Raw genomic sequence first — 8753 nt, 5'->3', positions numbered from 1 at the left:
AAAATCCTAGTGGGGGAATTAAAACAATAAACATGATAAGTAAGTAAATTATTTAAGTGGGCTGTGTATGATAAGTAAGAAGGTGATGTAGCAGGTAAGAGAGAGCAGGCACATGGTAGGGGCAAGTGGGGGACAAGATTTCAGTATTCAGTATGGTAGTCAGGAAAGACTTCCCTGACAAGGTGGCACCTGAACAAAAACTTGAAGGAGGTGATGATGTGAGCCATGTGGATAGCTGCTGAGAGGAGAGCATTCATGGTGAAAAGGCTGTGGGGTGGAGCATGATTGGCATTTTTTTTTTAAATGTTTATTTTTGAGAGAGAGAGAGAGCGAGAGCGAGAGCGCGCGCGAGAGAGAGAGAGAGCAGGAGCAGGGGAGGGGCAGAGAGAGAAGAAGGCACAGAATCCAAAGCAGGCTCCAGGCTCTGAGCTGTCAGCACAGAGCCCGATGCGGGGCTCGAACTCAAACCGCGAGATCATGACCTGAGCTGAAGTTGGACGCTTAACTGGCTGAGCCACCCAGGAGCCCCAATGATTGGCATGTTTGAGAAAGTGAGGAGGTTGGAGTGGAGTGAAGGGAAGGGGGGGCGGATAGTAATTAGAAATGAGGTCTGAGGAGGAATGGAAGGCCAGATCATATAAAGTCTTACAGACCATTGTGAAGACTCTGGATTTTAGTTTGAGGGAAATAGGGGACCATTTGTGTTGACAAGTGATGTGACTGACTTCTGTTTCAAAGGATCACTCTGGCTGCTGTGTTGAGAAGAGACTGGATAGAGGTACAGATGCAAGAATTCCAGTTAGGAGTCTTCTGCACTATGTTCTGCTGCTTTATAGGTGATTAGAGAATACTGTCAGAAGAGAGACTTCTTCTGCCCTTTTCCTCATTCTAATCCTTTTTGATTAAAAAGAGTGAGTAACAGGACGGTGAAGGTAGTAGCAGACAATGGCCTCAGCACTGGCAAGTGAATTGGGGATGGAATCTCAGCTGTCTTCCCCATTCTTTTTTCCCCTCATGGAGAATATGTAGGCAGAGACAGGCACCGCTGGGATGGTCAACTTCAGAAGTCCTATAAGGGAAACTTTCCTGGGACCAAAGTTCTGACCATTTATTTTTCTTTAAATTTTTATTAATTAATTTCATTAATCTGACAAGTATTTGCACAAATATTCTGCTCCCAGAAGCCTCCACAATGCATAGTAATGGCCTTCATTTATTGGATATACGAGGCATCACACTCTGTGAACTAGGCATTGCTAACCTCATTTCACAGATGAGGGAATTAGGGTTCAGAGAACTTCTGCAACTGACTGAAGATTACACAGGTGCTAAATTTAATGGCTTAAATTAGTGGGGTAATCAGACAAAATGCAAACTATATAATGTGTTAGGTTGTGACCAGAGTTATAGAAAAATGTAGGATAAGGTGAGTAGGAATTCCAGGGGCACGGTGGTGGGCAGATTGCAGTATTCATAGGGTGGTCAGGGTAGGCCTCACTGAGAAGATACTTTGGTTTGGTGGCCAACAGCCCTTCACAGTTCCAGAATGTCATTAACTAGAGACGTTGTGTCATCACTTTGTCTTGTATGCCATACCTCTCACTGGCAAAGAAGATAAGTCAGCTGACATCAGTTTCTTCTCTCCAAATGGGCTAAGAGAGCTGTTGATGCTCAGCTCTTATGTTCTTTACTATCAGCATCTCAATCCTATTGACTCCTTTGACCTTTGGGGGGGAAATCCTTCTTACAGAATGTGAGCAATCTCATTCCAGCCAGATTGGTTTTCTGGGAAAACCTCTGCTTCTTGTCATTTATCTGTATTTTTTCAGTGTCATTGAAAGGACTTCTGAGATTGGGTCCACATTGGCTGGGTCTGTACTATAGGATGGCAAAATATGATGCAGATAATGAAAACATCTACTGACCAATCTGTCCTTTTCTCTTTTCCCTCTGTTTATAAATTCTTGAAAGTGAAACAGTTGTCACACTGTCAAATAGTTCTTTAAATTTGGCCTTAAGATGATAGAGAGGGGTGCCTGGGTGGCTCAGTCAGTTAAACATGCAACTCTTGATTTTGGCTCAGTCCATGGTCTCACGGTTGTGGGATCAAGCCCTGTGTCTGCCTCCACTGGGTATGGAGCCTGCTTAAGATTTTTTTTTTCTCTCTCTCTCTCCTTCCCCTACTTGTGCGCTCTCTCTCTCTCTCTCTCTCTCTCTCTCTCTCTCTCTCAAAAAAAATATGATAGAGAAAGAGGAAATTTGCAGTGTCATGGTTGAATCAGCTGTGTAATGGTCATTACGGATTAATTAGTCATTTTTGGTCCAAAGGGAGTAATTTCATAATTTTGAACAGATACTGTGACTAAAGCACTAACTGCAGACACTGTTTACAATAATAATCTAATGTAAACATCTGCAAGAGTCTTAACTGAGAACTTTTCGAAGTGCATTCCATAGAACACCAGTCCCACTTGTCCTTGGGGAAAAAAAAGTATTCATTGAAAATAAGTTTGGGAGGTGCTACGTGCTATAGTCCTCTTTTGGAGATTTTTGATGTACATTGGTCTTTTAATAGTTTTGAGAATTTTTCAATAAATAAACCTATTTTGTTTTGTTTAACTTCGTGTTTCCCAAACATATTTGATTAGGGAATCTATTTGTCACATAACCATCAACTGAATCCTAGAGAGCTACCAATTTATAGGATGTACTCTGGGAAGAGCTGATGTGGCTGATGTTAAAGTTCTTACAAGGATGAACAGAATTTTTTACTAACAGGATTCAATGTTTATTGAATGAATGGGCTTCAGGGTGAGTTACACATTTGAACTTATTTTTAATTCCTGATCTTCACTGTGATTTTAGTGCTAAAAGCTTCTCTATATCCTTCTGAATCTGAACCTTAAGAAGTCCTCCTAGGCACATGTTAATTTAATTCTGGGTTTGGCATAAAGTCATAAAAGAGACAGGGTATCAGTGGTCACCAAATTTACAAAGCTACTTATAGCAAAACATTATTGACATTTAAACAAACCAGGGACATGGCTTCATCTAGCTTCTAATTTGTGATCCTGCTCCAATAATCATATGAAACTACTGTGGTAAAATTTACTTTCCTGCATAAAAATAAAAATAGCCTTAAACACTGACAATTTGTTCAACAATTTAGGTTTTTAAAAAATATTGTCCACAACACTAAAACATTTTTAAGACTTTAAGTGAATACTCTTAGCTTTCTAAAACCTCTTAAGATTTTTGAAGTACAAATCATAAGGGCACCTGAGGAGGCAATTGATTTGGGCAGTGTTAAATTGTCAAAATTAGTTAAACTTTACTTTTTTAGACTCTGCCTCTTAAGCATATTCTCCATCCCTAATGCAAAATGAAATTGAAATGTAAGCTTCTTTCGCTGAAATGCTCTTAGGAGACTTCTCTGGAAAATTTCTTTTCATAAATGATTACAGCATCCTTTAAAGTTCTCTGTTACAATAAATAAATAAAGTTCTCTGTCACAGTGGACATTTGATTCCTCTCATTCCTTGTTGAAAATACAAAAATTAGTTTTTGTAATCTTGAGCCAAATTTGTTTTTCAGGTGAAAATAACTTTTTCATTCTTTGTCATACTATTTAGTAGTTCAAGTCAATAAATTTAGCTTATCTGGAATTTTTTTCCTTAAATGAGAGTCACGTTTTCTCTTCAATGAATAGACATGACCGATATTGCCTTGGAAAACAAATAGTATACTGAAGTGATTCTTCCCTGATTTTTATGAAAAATATTAGTATAGTCACTGTGGTGTATCATATGACTGTATACCATATATTTTGGTGCTCCTCTTTGTGGTGTCTCTTCCTGCAGGAGGATGATACATTTTCTTTCTTGCTGAGGCTGGTTTGGTCACATGGTATGCTCTGGCCAATAAAGTAAGAGAAGAGGTCATGTGTGGCACTTCCAACAGAAGCTTATGGAGCCATCTCATGGTTTGTTGTGTCTTTATTTTCTCCCTGCTATGGAGATCTGTGCTGTCCCAGATAAAGGTTTTTCTGTCATTCTCAGTCCTAGAGGGAAGCTGACATGGGGGGGCAGATCCATGGCCAACCAACAATAGACATGTAACACACGGGAAAAATAAACCTTCATTTTTCTTGAGATTTTGGAATTGTTATTGCTCATAACCCATATATTTTGACTAATACAAACACCCTTCTCATTGGATTCTTTCCAAATTTCTTTTTTAAAAAACTTGATAGAAGAGCAGAGAATTCGACTAAACCGTCATCTATCACTTAATCAGTATTAAACAAATAGAAGACATTGTCAGTGAGTTGATACAAAACTAAATTTCAGCATCAACAATGTAAACTGTAGAACTTTTAACCACTGTGATATAGCTAATAACTGCTATTTAGTTTTAAGTAATGAAGCAAATAAAAATATAGACCACACTGCAATGCTGCTGTTTAATGGACCAATTGCAGTGATTCTTGAATGTGAGTATGATACTTAATCTAAACATTTTCTATTCAGACCTTAATAGCTGTCTTTGTGGGTTGCAATTTAGTCTCTCAAAAGAACCAAATAAAAAAAAGCAAAATTGTTTTTAGCAACTTGTGTTTGAGTAAGAATGATTCTTTGAGGCAACACTGGTTAGTGAAATAAATTCCCAGAATACCAGATGCACATTTTTTCCCCCTGAGGTGAGAGTAGAGTCTGCAATTGACTTTCCAAGTTAATTCCTTGGAAGGAGGGCAGCACTGATCATGGTAATTATTAATTCATAAACTATAATTAACATTAATTAATTAAGGCCTCACCCTCACCCTTCCAGGAAATGTAAAAGGAGTATTTGAGAAAAATTTTTAGGTGACTATAAGAGATGCTATTTTTGAGGATGTTTACAACTTTAAATTTTAAGGCAAAGGTATATTTTTATTTTTGATTTGCAAAGTATATGAATTATTGGAGGATTGATGGAGGATTTCAGAGTTTAGGTCACAGAAACAGATATTAATCTTGGATACTAAATAGTACAATTAATTCTGTGTGAACTGGCTCACAAATAGGTAAAGAGGAAACAGACTATCTTTCTTCAGTTGTGGACTAAAGCCATTCTCTTTCAATTTATAGAAAAGTACTAATATGTTCTAATGGGAAGAAAAGATATCTTTAAAGCAGTTTGTATTAATCATGTGAGAAGGATATAATCTTATTGTCAGAAGCTTTAGTAAAAATTTTTAACTACCTTTCCTCTGCACATAACTCACACATAACTAAGGCATAGCCTTTTCTCCCTTATGCTATTTGGTTTATTTTCCCTCTATCATTTTCCTAAAAAAAAAAAAAGAAAGCAAGAATCTTAGAATGTTTTAATTTTAATTTAAACCCTCCCCATCATTCATGTTATTGTTCTCATATTTTAGCTCTATTGTGATTTAAAATTTTTTTTTTCAACATTTATTTATTTTTTGGACAGAGAGAGACAGAGCATGAATGGGGGAGGGGCAGAGAGAGAGGGAGACACAGAATCGGAAACAGGCTCCAGGCTCTGAGCCATCAGCCCAGAGCCCAACGCGGGGCTCGAACTCACGGACCACAAGATCGTGACCTGGCTGAAGTTGGACGCTTAACCGACTGTGCCACCCAGGCGCCCCTCTATTGTGATTTTAGACAACCCTATGATGATTATTATTTTACAAAGTCTTTTATATTTAGATTTGCAAATGAAAACCGAATTCTTTTTTTACCATTGTTTCTTGCATTCCACTCTATTTTTTGCCTATTACTGTTTTGCTCAAGTTATTTATTTATTTATTTATTTATTTATTTATTTATTTATTTATAAAGTTTTGTTTATTTATTTTGAAAGAGAGAGAGAAAAAGAGAGAGAGTGCATGGGGAGGAGCAGAGAGACAGGAGATAGAATCTCAAGTCAACTCCATGCCATCAACATGAGTCCAAAGTGGGGCTTGATCTTATGAACCATGAGATCATGACCTGGGCTGAAATCAAGAGTTGGATGCTTAACCGACTTAGCCACCCAGGCACCCCTCAGGTTTAGTTTTTAGTAGCTCTTTTAGTAGAGAGGGAGGGTCTATGAGTAGCAAAATCCTTTATTTTTTGTATGTCTAAAAATATCTTCATTTTACTCTCATTGTTTTGTATGTTAGCTTCATTGGGTAGAGAATTCTAGGTTGACAGTTATTTTACTCTGAACATTGAATATGTTTTTCCTTTGTTTCTTGGAATCTGTTTCTGCTGTTTCAGTAGAGAAACAGCTATTGCCAGTCTGATGGTTGATTTGCAGGTAAATAGTCATTTTCCCCAGTTAGCTTAAAAATTTGTCTCTATTTCTGATTTTTTGAAGCTTTACTATGATGCATAATTAAAAAAACATCCTGCTAAGAACTCGCCATGTCCCTTAAAATCTGATAACTCATGTTTTTATTCATTTATGGAAACATCTTTCCCATTATGTTTGAATATTACTTCTTTACAATTAACCTTTTCCTCTTCCTGAAACCCCTATTATATGTGTACTGAATAAAGCTTCTTATTTTGTTTTTTGTATGTTATAACTACTTTTTTTCATATTCTCAGTGATTGTTTTGGTTTTCTTTACCTTCCAACTCACTTATTTGTCAGTTATGACTAGTCTATTGTTTAAGGCATCACTTGATTATTTCAATGACCACGGTTTTGATTTCTAGAATATTTTTTTCTTTCTTAAGTCTATCTGTTCTTTTTTCATAGCATCTTGATCTTGTTAATACTTTTCCTATACTTATTATTTTTTTATTTTTTAAAGAAAAGTGTTGCGATTTTATTTATTTTATTTTTATGGAGAGAGAGAGTGTGTGAGGAGAGAGAGGGGCAGAGGGGGAGAGACAGAGAGAGAGAGAGAGAGAGAGAGAGAGAGAGAGAGAATCTTAAGCAGATTCCATGCTCAGTGAGAACCTGACATGAGGCTCCATCCCACAACCCTGGAATCACGACCTGAGCTGAAATCAAGAGTCAGATTCTCAACTGACTGAACCACTCAGGTGCCCCACTAGTATACTTATTTTAAATATCTCACATTAGATTGTTCTATTACCTCAATTCCTGCCAGTTGTAGATCTCCCCATTTGTTGTGTTTGCTTTCTGTCTCAGGGCTATGGGTTTCCATATATTTTAAAGGAGATTTGTTTGTACTTTCAGTTGAGGAGACACCTTTCTGGGGCACTTTCACCCAAGTCTTTGTTAAGGGTCTGTTTTTTTCAATAGTTCTGGACTATTTTATATGTGTTTTCTGGCTATGAATTTATACATCACTTATATAATGTCTAAGTTCAGGTCTGACACCCAGTACTTTTAGGTCAGAAAAATGTGGAATTAAGCCATAGAGTTGCTATTAAGAGTGTTTGGTGCCCGAGAAATAACAGATGCTGGTGAGGATGTGAACAAAGGGAACCCTCTTGTACTGTTGGTGGGAATGCAAACTTGTGCAGCCACTTTGGAAAACAGTGTGGAGGTTCCTCAAAAATTTAAAAATAGAACTACCGATGATACGGCAATTACACTACTTTGTATTTACCCAAAGAATACAAAAATACTAGCTCAAAGGGATACATGCACTGTGATGTTTATAGCAGCATTATCTACAGTAGCCAAATTATGGAAATAGCCCAAGTGTCCCTCAACTGATGAATGGTAAAGAAGTTATGGTATATATATATATTCATTGGAATATTAGTCAGCCATATAAAGAATGAAATCTTGCCATTTGCAATGACATGGATGGAGCTAGCAAGTATTATACAAGCAATATAAGTCAGAGAAAGATAAGTATGACTTCATTCATGTGGAATTTAAAACAAAACAAACGAGCAAAGGGGAAAAAGAGGAGAGAGAGAGAGGAAACCAAGAAACAGACTCTTAACTGCAGAGAACAAAGTGATGGTTACCAGAATAGAGGTGGGTGGTATGATGGGTTAAATAGGTGATGGAAATTAAGGAGTGCACTTGTTGTGATGAACACCAAGTGTTGTATGAAGTGTCGAATCACTATATTGTATATCTGAAACTAATATAACACTGTATGTCAGCTAACTGGAATTTAAATAAAAACTTAAAAAAAAAGCTGAGGTCAGCAATAAAAAAAAGTGGTGCCAATATGAACTTTAAAATTTCTTCTTGGGGGCACGTGGGCGGCTCAGTCATTTAAGCATCTGACTCTTGGTTTCAGCTCAGGTCATGATCTCACAGTTTTGGGTTTGAGTCCTGTGTCAGGCTCAGCACTGACAGTGTGGAGCCTGCTTGGGATTCTTGCTTTCCGTCTCTCTCTCTGCACCTCCTCCGCTCACAATTTCTCTCTCCCTCTCTTTATGCCCCTCCCCTACTTGCTCTCTCTCTCTCTCTCAAAACAAATAAATAAAATAAAATAAAAATAAAATAAAAATTCTATTTGGAGGGCGGTAGAGCCTGTTAAGGAAACTATATTGGGGTGCCTGGGTGGCTCAGTCAGTTAAGCACCCGACTTCAGCTCAGGTCATGATCTCACAGTTTGTGGGTTTGAGCCCTGCGTCAGGCCCTGTGCTGACAGCTCAGAGCCTGGAGCAAGCTCTGGATTACGTGTCTCCCTCTCTCTCTGCCCCTCCCCAGCTTGCACTCTCTCTCTCTCTCAACAATAAATAAACCTTAAAAAAATAAAAAAAGAAACTATATTAAAGTTGTATTTGCAATTTACATAGCAAACACAATGCTTTTGCTAGA

Source organism: Felis catus, chromosome B4 (genome assembly GCF_018350175.1).
Source record: "Felis catus isolate Fca126 chromosome B4, F.catus_Fca126_mat1.0, whole genome shotgun sequence".
In the NCBI taxonomy this organism is placed as follows: domain Eukaryota; kingdom Metazoa; phylum Chordata; class Mammalia; order Carnivora; family Felidae; genus Felis; species Felis catus.
This window is presented reverse-complemented; position numbering follows the sequence as displayed.